Raw genomic sequence first — 11,526 nt, 5'->3', positions numbered from 1 at the left:
CCGACCAGAGGGAGGGAGGTTGGCTGGCTGCTGAGGCGCAGCAGGTGTCAGCCCTTCGGGAAGTGCCCGTGGATGCTTCGGGAATGGGGCCTGCCAACAAAGAACCCCCGTTCCCTGTGGCTGCATCCGGCCAGGGGGCTCCAGGGTCGGGTGCGCCGCGGGCCTGGGGGGCTTCTTGCCTGTCTGCAGGGCTTCTACGCACAAGGTGGCACCTCATCCCGGCCCAAGGGTGGTGGCAGGAACCCAGGTGGCGCTCGGGGACTCAGCAGGGCCTGCCCGCAACACCTGATTGCCCGCGGGCGTGTCCGTCCACCCTCAAAAAGTTCTGCTGGGACAGCCCTGACCGAGCTCCGAGCTCCTCGCCCTTGGACCGCCCCAGTGGGCTTCAGGAGTGGGTGTGTGCCAGCAGCAGCCCTCCCCAGTCAACCACCTTGCGTCGGCCCCACCCGACAAGACCCTAGGGCGGGCGGGGCTTCCCGGGGGGCCTATTTGCAACGCCGGGAAGCGCGGGGCAGTTCGTGTGTGCGGCCCGGGGACACCCGCAGGTGTGTGTGCTCCCCCCGTGGCCGGCCGAGGCGGCTAGCCAGCACCTGGGGGCTGTTGGCAGCGCCCCTGGGCAGCCTCCTAGAGCCAGGGGTCTGGCAGGCTCCGGGGGCAAATGGACTACGGAAGCCGAGAGGGGCCCGTCCACGCCAAAACCCAAAACGCGCTGCGGCCTCCAGGGAGGGACACAGGGGACACAAGTGGCTGTGTGGCTTGCAGTGCCCGACCAGAGGGAGGGAGGTTGGCTGGCTGCTGAGGCGCAGCAGGTGTCAGCCCTTTGGGAAGTGCCCGTGGATGCTTCGGGAATGGGGCCTGCCAACAAAGAACCCCCGTTCCCTGTGGCTGCATCCGGCCAGGGGGCTCCAGGGTCGGGTGCGCCTCGGGCCTGGGGGGGTTCTTGCCTGTGTGCAGCGCTTCTCCGCACAAGGTGGCAACTCTTCCCGGCCCAAGGGTGGTGGCAGGAACCCAGGTGGCGCTCGGGGACTCAGCAGGGCCTGCCCCCGGGGCCTGCCCGCAACACCTGATTGCCCGCGGGCGTGTCCGTCCACCCTCAAAAAGTTCTGCTGGGACAGCCCTGACCGAGCACTGAGCTCCTCGCCCTTGGACCGCCCCAGTGGGCTTCAGGAGTGGGTGTGTGCCAGCAGCAGCCCTCCCCAGTCAACCGCCTTGCGTCGGCCCCACCCGACAAGCCCCTAGGGCGGGCGGGGCTTCCCGGGGGGCCTATTTGCAATGCCGGGAAGCGCGGGGCAGTTCGTGTGTGCGGCCCGGGGACACCCGCAGGTGTGTGTGCTCCCCCCGTGGCCGGCCGAGGCGGCTAGCCAGCACCTGGGGGCTGTTGGCAGCGCCCCTGGGCAGCCTCCTAGAGCCAGGGGTCTGGCAGGCTCCGGGGGCAAATGGACTACGGAAGCCGAGAGGGGCCCGTCCGCGCCAAAACCCAAAACGCGCTGCGGCCTCCAGGGAGGGACACAGGGGACACAAGTGGCTGTGTGGCTTGCAGTGCCCGACCAGAGGGAGGGAGGTTGGCTGGCTGCTGAGGCGCAGCAGGTGTCAGCCCTTCGGGAAGTGCCCGTGGATGCTTCGGGAATGGGGCCTGCCAACTCAGAACCCCCGTTCCCTGTGGCTGCATCCGGCCAGGGGGCTCCAGGGTCGGGTGCGCAGCGGGCCTGGGGGGCTTCTTGCCTATATGCAGGGCTTCTACGCACAAGGTGGCACCTCATCCCGGCCCAAGGGTGGTGGCAGGAACCCAGGTGGCGCTCGGGGACTCAGCAGGGCCTGCCCCCGGGGCCTGCCCGCAACACCTGATTGCCTGCGGGCGTGTCCGTCCACCCTCAAAAAGTTCTGCTGGGACAGCCCTGACCGAGCTCCGAGCTCCTCGCTCTTGGACCGCCACAGTAGGCTTCAGGAGTGGGTGTGTGCCAGCAGCAGCCCTCCCCACTCACCCACCGTGCGTCGGCCCCGCCCGACAAGCCCCTAGGGCCGGCGGGGCTTCCCGGGGGGCCTATTTGCAGCGCCAGGAAGCGCGGGGCAGTTCGTGTGTGCGGCCCGGGGACACCCGCAGGTGTGTGTGCTCCCCCCGTGGCCGGCCGAGGCGGCTAGCCAGCACCTGGGGGCTGTTGGCAGCGCCCCTGGGCAGCCTCCTAGAGCCAGGGGTCTGGCAGGCTCCGGGGGCAAATGGACTATGGAAGCCGAGAGGGGCCCGTCCGCGCCAAAACCCAAAACGCGCTGCGGCCTCCAGGGAGGGACACAGGGGACACAAGTGGCTGTGTGGCTTGCAGTGCCCGACCAGAGGGAGGGAGGTTGGCTGGCTGCTGAGGCGCAGCAGGTGTCAGCCCTTCGGGAAGTGCCCGTGGATGCTTCAGGAATGGGGCCTGCCAACAAAGAACCCCCATTCCCTGTGGCTGCATCCGGCCAGGGGGCTCCAGGGTCGGGTGCGCCGCGGGCCTGGGGTGCTTCTTGCCTGTGTGCAGGACTTCTACGCACAAGGTGGCACCTCTTCCCGGCCCAAGGGTGGTGGCAGGAACCCAGGTGGCGCTCGGGGACTCAGCAGGGCCTGCCCCCGGGGCCTGCCCGCAACACCTGATTGCCCGCGGGCGTGTCCGTCCACCCTCAAAAAGTTCTGCTGGGACAGCCCTGACCGAGCTCCGAGCTCCTCGCCCTTGGACCGCCCCAGTGGGCTTCAGGAGTGGGTGTGTGCCAGCAGCAGCCCTCCCCACTCACGCACCGTGTGTCGGCCCCGCCCGACAACACTTTAGGGCCGGCGGGGCTTCCCGGGGGGCCTATTTGCAACGCCGGGAAGCGCGGGGCAGTTCGTGTGTGCGGCCCGGGGACAGCCGCAGGTGTGTGTGCTCCCCCGTGGCCGGCTGCTGCGGCTAGTCAGCACATGGGGGCTGTTGGCAGCGCCCCTGGGCAGCCTCCTAGAGCCAGGGGTCTGGCAGGCTCCGGGGGCAAATGGACTACGGAAGCCGAGAGGGGCCCGTCCGCGCCAAAACCCAAAACGCGCTGCGGCCTCCAGGGAGGAACACAGGGGACACAAGTGGCTGTGTGGCGTGCAGTGCCCGACCAGAGGGAGGGAGGTTGGCTGGCTGCTGAGGCGCAGCAGGTGTCAGCCCTTCGGGAAGTGCCCGTGGATGCTTCGGGAATGGGGCCTGCCAACTCAGAACCCCCGTTCCCTGTGCCTGCATCCGGCCAGGGGGCTCCAGGGTCGGGTGCGCCGCGGGCCTGGGGGGCTTCTTGCCTGTGTGCAGGGCTTCTACGCACAAGGTGGCACCTCATCCCGGCCCAAGGGTGGTGGCAGGAACCCAGGTGGCGCTCGGGGACTCAGCAGGGCCTGCCCCCGGGGCCTGCCCGCAACACCTGATTGCCTGCGGGCGTGTCCGTCCACCCTCAAAAAGTTCTGCTGGGACAGCCCTGACCGAGCTCCGAGCTCCTCGCCCTTGGACCGCCCCAGTGGGCTTCAGGAGTGGGTGTGTGCCAGCAGCAGCCCTCCCCAGTCAACCACCTTGCGTCGGCCCCACCCGACAAGCCCCTAGGGCGGGCGGGGCTTCCCGGGGGGCCTATTTGCAACGCCGGGAAGCGCGGGGCAGTTCGTGTGTGCGGCCCGGGGACACCCGCAGGTGTGTGTGCTCCCCCCGTGGCCGGCCGAGGCGGCTAGCCAGCACCTGGGGGCTGTTGGCAGCGCCCCTGGGCAGCCTCCTAGAGCCAGGGGTCTGGCAGGCTCCGGGGGCAAATGGACTACGGAAGCCGAGAGGTGCCCGTCCGCGCCAAAACCCAAAACGCGCTGCGGCCTCCAGGGAGGGACACAGGGGACACAAGTGGCTGTGTGGCTTGCAGTGCCCGACCAGAGGGAGGGAGGTTGGCTGGCTGCTGAGGCGCAGCAGGTGTCAGCCCTTCGGGAAGTGCCCGTGGATGCTTCGGGAATGGGGCCTGCCAACAAAGAACCCCCGTTCCCTGTGGCTGCATCCGGCCAGGGGGCTCCAGGGTCGGGTGCGCCGCGGGCCTGGGGGGGTTCTTGCCTGTGTGCAGGGCTTCTACGCACAAGGTGGCACCTCATCCCGGCCCAAGGGTGGTGGCAGGAACCCAGGTGGCGCTCGGGGACTCAGCAGGGCCTGCCCGCAACACCTGATTGCCCGCGGGCGTGTCCGTCCACCCTCAAAAAGTTCTGCTGGGACAGCCCTGACCGAGCTCCGAGCTCCTCGCCCTTGGACCGCCCCAGTGGGCTTCAGGAGTGGGTGTGTGCCAGCAGCAGCCCTCCCCAGTCAACCACCTTGCGTCGGCCCCACCCAACAAGACCCTAGGGCGGGCGGGGCTTCCCGGGGGGCCTATTTGCAACGCCGGGAAGCGCGGGGCAGTTCGTGTGTGCGGCCCGGGGACACCCGCAGGTGTGTGTGCTCCCCCCGTGGCCGGCCGAGGCGGCTAGCCAGCACCTGGGGGCTGTTGGCAGCGCCCCTGTGCAGCCTCCTAGAGCCAGGGGTCTGGCAGGCTCCGGGGGCAAATGGACTACGGAAGCCGAGAGGGGCCCATCCGCGCCAAAACCCAAAACGCGCTGCGGCCTCCAGGGAGGGACACAGGGGACACAAGTGGCTGTGTGGCTTGCAGTGCCCGACCAGAGGGAGGGAGGTTGGCTGGCTGCTGAGGCGCAGCAGGTGTCAGCCCTTCGGGAAGTGCCCGTGGATGCTTCAGGAATGGGGCCTGCCAACAAAGAACCCCCATTCCCTGTGGCTGCATCCGGCCAGGGGGCTCCAGGGTCGGGTGCGCCGCGGGCCTGGGGTGCTTCTTGCCTGTGTGCAGGACTTCTACGCACAAGGTGGCACCTCTTCCCGGCCCAAGGGTGGTGGCAGGAACCCAGGTGGCGCTCGGGGACTCAGCAGGGCCTGCCCCCGGGGCCTGCCCGCAACACCTGATTGCCCGCGGGCGTGTCCGTCCACCCTCAAAAAGTTCTGCTGGGACAGCCCTGACCGAGCTCCGAGCTCCTCGCCCTTGGACCGCCCCAGTAGGCTTCAGGAGTGGGTGTGTGCCAGCAGCAGCCCTCCCCACTCACGCACCGTGTGTCGGCCCCGCCCGACAACACTTTAGGGCCGGCGGGGCTTCCCGGCGGGCCTATTTGCAACGCCGGGAAGCGCGGGGCAGTTCGTGTGTGCGGCCCGGGGACACCCGCAGGTGTGTGTGCTCCCCCCGTGGCCGGCCGAGGCGGCTAGCCAGCACCTGGGGGCTGTTGGCAGCGCCCCTGGGCAGCCTCCTAGAGCCAGGGGTCTGACAGGCTCCGGGGGCAAATGGACTACGGAAGCCGAGAGGGGCCCGTCCGCGCTAAAACCCAAAACGCGCTGCGGCCTCCAGGGAGGGACACAGAGGACACAAGTGGCTGTGTGGCGTGCAGTGCCCGACCAGAGGGAGGGAGGTTGGCTGGCTGCTGAGGCGCAGCAGGTGTCAGCCCTTCGGGAAGTGCCCGTGGATGCTTCGGGAATGGGGCCTGCCAACAAAGAACCCCCGTTCCCTGTGGCTGCATCCGGCCAGGGGGCTCCAGGGTCGGGTGCGCCTCGGGCCTGGGGGGGTTCTTGCCTGTGTGCAGGGCTTCTCCGCACAAGGTGGCACCTCTTCCCGGCCCAAGGGTGGTGGCAGGAACCCAGGTGGCGCTCGGGGACTCAGCAGGGCCTGCCCCCGGGGCCTGCCCGCAACACCTGATTGCCCGCGGGCGTGTCCGTCCACCCTCAAAAAGTTCTGCTGGGACAGCCCTGACCGAGCTCCGAGCTCCTCGCCCTTGGACCGCCCCAGTGGGCTTCAGGAGTGGGTGTGTGCCAGCAGCAGCCCTCCCCAGTCAACCACCGTGCGTCGGCCCCACCCGACAAGCACCTAGGGCGGGCGGGGCTTCCCGGGGGGCCTATTTGCAACGCCGGGAAGCGCGGGGCAGTTCGTGTGTGCGGCCCGGGGACACCCGCAGGTGTGTGTGCTCCCCCCGTGGCCGGCCGAGGCGGCTAGCCAGCACCTGGGGGCTGTTGGCAGCGCCCCTGGGCAGCCTCCTAGAGCCAGGGGTCTGGCAGGCTCCGGGGGCAAATGGACTACGGAAGCCGAGAGGGGCCCGTCCGCGCCAAAACCCAAAACGCGCTGCGGCCTCCAGGGAGGGACACAGGGGACACAAGTGGCTGTGTGGCTTGCAGTGCCCGACCAGAGGGAGGGAGGTTGGCTGGCTGCTGAGGCGCAGCAGGTGTCAGCCCTTCGGGAAGTGCCCGTGGATGCTTCGGGAATGGGGCCTGCCAACTCAGAACCCCCGTTCCCTGTGGCTGCATCCGGCCAGGGGGCTCCAGGGTCGGGTGCGCCGCGGGCCTGGGGGGCTTCTTGCCTGTGTGCAGGGCTTCTACGCACAAGGTGGCACCTCATCCCGGCCCAAGGGTGGTGGCAGGAACCCAGGTGGCGCTCGGGGACTCAGCAGGGCCTGCCCCCGGGGCCTGCCGGCAACACCTGATTGCCTGCGGGCGTGTCCGTCCACCCTCAAAAAGTTCTGCTGGGACAGCCCTGACCGAGCTCCGAGCTCCTCGGTCTTGGACCACCACAGTAGGCTTCAGGAGTGGGTGTGTGCCAGCAGCAGCCCTCCCCACTCACCCACCGTGCGTCGGCCCCGCCCGACAAGCCCCTAGGGCCGGCGGGGCTTCCCGGGGGGCCTATTTGCAACGCCAGGAAGCGCGGGGCAGTTCGTGTGTGCGGCCCGGGGACACCCGCAGGTGTGTGTGCTCCCCCCGTGGCCGGCCGAGGCGGCTAGCCAGCACCTGGGGGCTGTTGGCAGCGCCCCTGGGCAGCCTCCTAGAGCCAAGGGTCTGACAGGCTCCGGGGGCAAATGGACTACGGAAGCCGAGAGGGGCCCGTCCGCGCCAAAACCCAAAACGCGCTGCGGCCTCCAGGGAGGGACACAGGGGACACAAGTGGCTGTGTGGCTTGCAGTGCCCGACCAGAGGGAGGGAGGTTGGCTGGCTGCTGAGGCGCAGCAGGTGTCAGCCCTTCGGGAAGTGCCCGTGGATGCTTCGGGAATGGGGCCTGCCAACTCAGAACCCCCGTTCCCTGTGGCTGCATCCGCCCAGGGGGCTCCAGGGTCGGGTGCGCCGCGGGCCTGGGGGGCTTCTTGCCTGTGTGCAGGGCTTCTACGCACAAGGTGGCACCTCATCCCGGCCCAAGGGTGGTGGCAGGAACCCAGGTGGCGCTCGGGGACACAGCAGGTCCTGCCCCCGGGGCCTGCCCGCAACACCTGATTGCCCGCGGGCGTGTCCGTCCACCCTCAAAAAGTTCTGCTGGGACAGCCCTGACCGAGCTCCGAGCTCCTCGCCCTTGGACCGCCCCAGTGGGCTTCAGGAGTGGGTGTGTGCCAGCAGCAGCCCTCCCCAGTCAACCACCTTGCGTAGGCCATACCTGACAAGCCCCTAGGGCCGGCGGGGCTTCCCGGGGGGCCTATTTGCAACGCCGGGAAGCGCGGGGCAGTTCGTGTGTGCGGCCCGGGGACAGCCGCAGGTGTGTGTGCTCCCCCGTGGCCGGCTGCTGCGGCTAGTCAGCACATGGGGGCTGTTGGCAGCGCCCCTGGGCAGCCTCCTAGAGCCAGGGGTCTGGCAGGCTCCGGGGGCAAATGGACTACGGAAGCCGAGAGGGGCCCGTCCGCGCCAAAACCCAAAACGCGCTGCGGCCTCCAGGGAGGAACACAGGGGACACAAGTGGCTGTGTGGCGTGCAGTGCCCGACCAGAGGGAGGGAGGTTGGCTGGCTGCTGAGGCGCAGCAGGTGTCAGCCCTTCGGGAAGTGCCCGTGGATGCTTCGGGAATGGGGCCTGCCAACTCAGAACCCCCGTTCCCTGTGGCTGCATCCGCCCAGGGGGCTCCAGGGTCGGGTGCGCCGCGGGCCTGGGGGGCTTCTTGCCTGTGTGCAGGGCTTCTACGCACAAGGTGGCACCTCATCCCGGCCCAAGGGTGGTGGCAGGAACCCAGGTGGCGCTCGGGGACTCAGCAGGGCCTGCCCCCGGGGCCTGCCCGCAACACCTGATTGCCTGCGGGCGTGTCCGTCCACCCTCAAAAAGTTCTGCTGGGACAGCCCTGACCGAGCTCCGAGCTCCTCGCCCTTGGACCGCCCCAGTGGGCTTCAGGAGTGGGTGTGTGCCAGCAGCAGCCCTCCCCAGTCAACCACCTTGCGTCGGCCCCACCCGACAAGCCCCTAGGGCGGGCGGGGCTTCCCGGGGGGCCTATTTGCAACGCCGGGAAGCGCGGGGCAGTTCGTGTGTGCGGCCCGGGGACACCCGCAGGTGTGTGTGCTCCCCCCGTGGCCGGCCGAGGCGGCTAGCCAGCACCTGGGGGCTGTTGGCAGCGCCCCTGGGCAGCCTCCTAGAGCCAGGGGTCTGGCAGGCTCCGGGGGCAAATGGACTACGGAAGCCGAGAGGGGCCCGTCCGCGCCAAAACCCAAAACGCGCTGCGGCCTCCAGGGAGGGACACAGGGGACACAAGTGGCTGTGTGGCTTGCAGTGCCCGACCAGAGGGAGGGAGGTTGGCTGGCTGCTGAGGCGCAGCAGGTGTCAGCCCTTCGGGAAGTGCCCGTGGATGCTTCGGGAATGGGGCCTGCCAACAAAGAACCCCCGTTCCCTGTGGCTGCATCCGGCCAGGGGGCTCCAGGGTCGGGTGCGCCGCGGGCCTGGGGGGCTTCTTGCCTGTCTGCAGGGCTTCTACGCACAAGGTGGCACCTCATCCCGGCCCAAGGGTGGTGGCAGGAACCCAGGTGGCGCTCGGGGACTCAGCAGGGCCTGCCCGCAACACCTGATTGCCCGCGGGCGTGTCCGTCCACCCTCAAAAAGTTCTGCTGGGACAGCCCTGACCGAGCTCCGAGCTCCTCGCCCTTGGACCGCCCCAGTGGGCTTCAGGAGTGGGTGTGTGCCAGCAGCAGCCCTCCCCAGTCAACCACCTTGTGTCGGCCCCACCCGACAAGACCCTAGGGCGGGCGGGGCTTCCCGGGGGGCCTATTTGCAACGCCGGGAAGCGCGGGGCAGTTCGTGTGTGCGGCCCGGGGACACCCGCAGGTGTGTGTGCTCCCCCCGTGGCCGGCCGAGGCGGCTAGCCAGCACCTGGGGGCTGTTGGCAGCGCCCCTGTGCAGCCTCCTAGAGCCAGGGGTCTGGCAGGCTCCGGGGGCAAATGGACTACGGAAGCCGAGAGGGGCCCGTCCGCGCCAAAACCCAAAACGCGCTGCGGCCTCCAGGGAGGGACACAGGGGACACAAGTGGCTGTGTGGCTTGCAGTGCCCGACCAGAGGGAGGGAGGTTGGCTGGCTGCTGAGGAGCAGCAGGTGTCAGCCCTTTGGGAAGTGCCCGTGGATGCTTCGGGAATGGGGCCTGCCAACAAAGAACCCCCGTTCCCTGTGGCTGCATCCGGCCAGGGGGCTCCAGGGTCGGGTGCGCCTCGGGCCTGGGGGGGTTCTTGCCTGTGTGCAGCGCTTCTCCGCACAAGGTGGCACCTCTTCCCGGCCCAAGGGTGGTGGCAGGAACCCAGGTGGCGCTCGGGGACTCAGCAGGGCCTGCCCCCGGGGCCTGCCCGCAACACCTGATTGCCCGCGGGCGTGTCCGTCCACCCTCAAAAAGTTCTGCTGGGACAGCCCTGACCGAGCTCCGAGCTCCTCGCCCTTGGACCGCCCCAGTGGGCTTCAGGAGTGGGTGTGTGCCAGCAGCAGCCCTCCCCAGTCAACCACCTTGCGTCGGCCCCACCCGACAAGCCCCTAGGGCGGGCGGGGCTTCCCGGGGGGCCTATTTGCAACGCCGGGAAGCGCGGGGCAGTTCGTGTGTGCGGCCCGGGGACACCCGCAGGTGTGTGTGCTCCCCCCGTGGCCGGCCGAGGCGGCTAGCCAGCACCTGGGGGCTGTTGGCAGCGCCCCTGGGCAGCCTCCTAGAGCCAGGGGTCTGGCAGGCTCCGGGGGCAAATGGACTACGGAAGCCGAGAGGGACCCGTCCGCGCCAAAACCCAAAACGCGCTGCGGCCTCCAGGGAGGGACACAGGGGAAACAAGTGGCTGTGTGGCTTGCAGTGCCCGACCAGAGGGAGGGAGGTTGGCTGGCTGCTGAGGCGCAGCAGGTGTCAGCCCTTCGGGAAGTGCCCGTGGATGCTTCGGGAATGGGGCCTGCCAACTCAGAACCCCTGTTCCCTGTGGCTGCATCCGGCCAGGGGGCTCCAGGGTCGGGTGCGCCGCGGGCCTGGGGGGCTTCTTGCCTGTGTGCAGGGCTTCTACGCACAAGGTGGCACCTCATCCCGGCCCAAGGGTGGTGGCAGGAACCCAGGTGGCGCTCGGGGACTCAGCAGGGCCTGCCCCCGGGGCCTGCCCGCAACACCTGATTGCCCGCGGGCGTGTCCGTCCACCCTCAAAAAGTTCTGCTGGGACAGCCCTGACCGAGCTCCGAGCTCCTCGCCCTTGGACCGCCCCAGTGGGCTTCAGGAGTGGGTGTGTGCCAGCAGCAGCCCTCCCCAGTCAACCACCTTGCGTCGGCCCCACCCGACAAGCCCCTAGGGCGGGCGGGGCTTCCCGGGGGGCCGTTTGCAACGCCGGGAAGCGCGGGGCAGTTCGTGTGTGCGGCCCGGGGACACCCGCAGGTGTGTGTGCTCCCCCCGTGGCCGGCCGAGGCGGCTAGCCAGCACCTGGGGGCTGTTGGCAGCGCCCCTGGGCAGCCTCCTAGAGCCAGGGGTCTGGCAGGCTCCGGGGGCAAATGGACTACGGAAGCCGAGAGGTGCCCGTCCGCGCCAAAACCCAAAACGCGCTGCGGCCTCCAGGGAGGGACACAGGGGACACAAGTGGCTGTGTGGCTTGCAGTGCCCGACCAGAGGGAGGGAGGTTGGCTGGCTGCTGAGGCGCAGCAGGTGTCAGCCCTTCGGGAAGTGCCCGTTGATGCTTCGGGAATGGGGCCTGCCAACTCAGAACCCCCGTTCCCTGTGGCTGCATCCGGCCAGGGGGCTCCAGGGTCGGGTGCGCCGCGGGCCTGGGGGGCTTCTTGCCTGTGTGCAGGGCTTCTACGCACAAGGTGGCACCTCATCCCGGCCCAAGGGTGGTGGCAGGAACCCAGGTGGCGCTCGGGGACTCAGCAGGGCCTGCCCCCGGGGCCTGCCCGCAACACCTGATTGCCCGCGGGCGTGTCCGTCCACCCTCACAAAGTTCTGCTGGGACAGCCCTGACCGAGCTCCGAGCTCCTCGCCCTTGGACCGCCCCAGTGGGCTTCAGGAGTGGGTGTGTGCCAGAAGCAGCCCTCCCCAGTCAACCACCTTGTGTCGGCCCCACCCGACAAGCCCCTAGGGCGGGCGGGGCTTCCCGGGGGGCCTATTTGCAACGCCGGGAAGCGCGGGGCAGTTCGTGTGTGCGGCCCGGGGACACCCGCAGGTGTGTGTGCTCCCCCCGTGGCCGGCCGAGGCGGCTAGCCAGCACCTGGGGGCTGTTGGCAGCGCCCCTGTGCAGCCTCCTAGAGCCAGGGGTCTGGCAGGCTCCGGGGGCAAATGGA

The sequence above is a fragment of the Lepus europaeus genome, unplaced genomic scaffold (assembly GCF_033115175.1).
Source record: "Lepus europaeus isolate LE1 unplaced genomic scaffold, mLepTim1.pri SCAFFOLD_35, whole genome shotgun sequence".
NCBI classification, from domain to species: Eukaryota; Metazoa; Chordata; class Mammalia; order Lagomorpha; family Leporidae; genus Lepus; species Lepus europaeus.
The sequence above is the reverse complement of the archived record's forward strand: the minus strand, read 5'-3'. Positions refer to the sequence as shown.